Raw genomic sequence first — 3,176 nt, 5'->3', positions numbered from 1 at the left:
CACTGGCCGTACACCACTGGTGATCGTCGAGGGGACTCTGAATAGTGCACGATACATCCAAACCGTCATCGAACCCATCGTTCTACCATTCCTAGACCGGCAAGGGAACTTGCTGTTCCAACAGGACAATGCACGTCCGCATGTATCCCGTGCCACCCAACGTGCTCTAGAAGGTGTAAGTCAACTACCCTGGCCAGCAAGATCTCCGGATCTGTCCCCCATTGAGCATGTTTGGGACTGGATGAAGCGTCGTCTCACGCGGTCTGCACGTCCAGCACGAACGCTGGTCCAACTGAGGCGCCAGGTGGAAATGGCATGACAAGCCGTTCCACAGGACTACATCCAGCATCTCTACGATCGTCTCCATGGGAGAATAGCAGCCTGCATTGCTGCGAAAGGTGGATATACACTGTACTAGTGCCGACATTGTGCATGCTCTGTTGCCTGTGTCTGTGTGCCTGTGGTTCTGTCAGTGTGATCATGTGATGTATCTGACCCCAGGAATGTGTCAATAAAGTTTCCCCTTCCTGGGACAATGAATTCACGGTGTTCTTATTTCAATTTCCAGGAGTGTATTTTCGTTTCTGAATTACTGTCTCGGATAAAATTTTGCATAGAAATAAAAATATAAAATGTTAATGGAAAAGTACGTTTGTTTCCTGTGCCACCTTTATCATTTTATTTGAATTAACTATTCGGTAACAAACTGTTCATTTAATTTTTTCTAGCGTTACATCGTGAATTAATAACAAATTGCCTAAATATCCCTCAATCGCCTGACGTGATTCAGGCACCATCTGGTCAAAAGTGTCCGGACACTCCTACGTAATGCGGAACTGACCACGAGGAGGTGGTAAAGAGGAGTGGACGCTCCAGTATAAAAGGAGGCGTGAAGTACTGCGTTGTCAGCAGAGCAACAGTAACTGCAGATTGGGTCGTTCAGGACAGCTCAGTGACATCCACTGTAGACCAGTCGTTGGATGTCCCCTGAGTAACAAATCCGTCAGGAACGTTTCAACCACTCTAAAGCTACCGAAGTCAACAGTTGGTGTTGTGTTTTATAATCGAAACGCGAGTAAACAACGACAGCTAAATCGTGACCTGGCAGACATAAAGTACAGGGACCGTCGGGCATTGCGTAGTGTATTTGTAAGAAAGCCAATGAAATCAGCAGAAGGAACTGCTCGTAAGTCTCAAAGTGCTACCAGCAGTCCAGACATGACAATAAATGTGCGTAGGGGCTCAAATGGTTCAAATGGCTCTGAGCACTATGCGATTTAACTTCTGAGGTCATCAGTCGCCTAGAACTTAGAACCAATTAAACCTAACTAACCTAAGGGCATCACACACATCCATGCCCGAGGCAGGATTCGAACCTGCGACCGGAGCTGTCGCTCGGCTCCAGACTGTAGCGCCTAGAACCGCACGACCACTCCGGCCGGCTGTGCGTAGGGGGCTGAACAGAACGGGGTACAGCGGTTTAGCAGCTCATCACAAGCGATACATATCTGTGGTCAAAGGTAAGTGATGCTTGAGGTGGTGGAAAGAACAACGCCACTGGGTCTTGGCTGACTGGAAACGAGTGATTTGGAGTGCTGAATCACGGTATGCCCTGCGGACAATAACATTACTGAAACGGTCTGGCCCACCGAGAGTCCCAATCTGAACCGAAGGGAACACCTGTGGGATGACTGGGATGAGTTAGAACGTCTACTTCGCTCCAGACCAGTACGACGGGCAACGGCCTTGCCGCAGTGAATACACCGGTTCCCGTCAGATCACCGAAGTTAAGCACTGTCGGGCGTGGCCGGCACTTGGGTGGGTAACCGTCTGGGCCGCCATGCGCTGTTACCATTTTTCGTGGTGCAGTCAGCCTCGTGATGCTAATTGAGGAGCTACTCGACCGAATAGTAGCGGCTGTGGTCAAAGAAAACCATCATAACGACCAAGAGAGCGGTGTGCTGACCACACGTCGCTCCTATCCGCATCCTCAGCTGAGGATGGCACGGCGGTCGGATGGTCCCGATGGGCCACTTGTGGCCTGAAGACGGAGTGTTGCTTTTCCAGTACGACCGTGCCTAGTAAAGCACTGTGGTGTTTAAAAACCTCTTTGTATTGATGACGGTTTACTGGAACGCCTGTGTGGTTTACAAGGAGCTTACGGAAACTAAAACCAGAGCACTGCCGCGATGCAAACACGCACCGTCAGCGTTGTTTCCGGCCAGGTGTTGGCCACGCGTGAGACTCCAGGCCGGCGCTACAGAGGGCTTGCCTGCTCCGTTTCTCATGGCTGCGGTGGGAAGATGGCTCACTCAGACGCAAAGTCGGGCTTTCCCACAGGAAGGCGGCAAGGCGGGCAATTTCACTGCGGCGGGCGGTGTCCGCTCCTTTGTTGGCTCGGCAGTGCTTCGCCCCCTGGTAAGTGCACACCGCGGCCACCTATTAGCCGTAGCTGCTCCAACAACCACTTAAACAAAGCACCTTCCAGAACCGCGTGGTCTTCGAGCAGGGCGCTCATTTGTCTCAAGTCGCGACACACGTACTATATATCAGTGCTGCCGTCTGAGAAATAACACGTATTTATTTTTCCGAGCATTTCCCTCAGTCTGCGGTGCCTGCCGTGGTAACACACGCGGCTCTGTTGTTAGAAATTTTGTAGACTCTTATTTTTCCTTGTGCTTGAGTCTACAAACGTGTCAAATTTCTTGAAAACAGTCATTTCACTCCATGGGGATGCGTTTCGTTTGAAACAAACACTTTATTTCATTGGCCATTAGTTATGTTGATTGCTCTGGCCATTATCAGAATACGTAGCACAGACATAAATAATATGCTTCCATTTCCCAGCATATCATAATTCATGCACCATTGCGGAATCTACATATAGTTCCACACTCTGAAAAATACCGATGTGCATGGCAGCGATCAGGGTTTCTTTCCGTCCCATTCACTTGCGGAGCGCGGAAATAACGACTGCAGTAAATGCCTCTGTGTTAGCTGTAATTAGACTAACCCTGTGTTCGTTGTCATTATAGGAATGACACCCCTATTTGAAGTATACTCTTACATTCTGTACTCAATGAAAGTATATAAAAATTGTGTGTAGGATTTCGCGGTATAGCTGACGTCTATAATCATGCGTCAGACAATTCAGGGTTTTCAGCATCTTCGTGTCG

General features: G+C 49.2%; 1 pseudogene; it reads left to right on the top strand.

Moving 5' to 3' along the window:
• Positions 1 to 1,736: 1,736 nt before the first annotated feature.
• Positions 1,737 to 1,854, top strand: LOC126093030 (5S ribosomal RNA; annotated as a pseudogene).
• The last annotated feature ends 1,322 nt before the right edge of the window (positions 1,855 to 3,176 follow it).

Source organism: Schistocerca cancellata, chromosome 7 (genome assembly GCF_023864275.1).
Source record: "Schistocerca cancellata isolate TAMUIC-IGC-003103 chromosome 7, iqSchCanc2.1, whole genome shotgun sequence".
NCBI lineage: Eukaryota > Metazoa > Arthropoda > Insecta > Orthoptera > Acrididae > Schistocerca > Schistocerca cancellata.
This window is presented reverse-complemented; position numbering and strand designations above follow the sequence as displayed.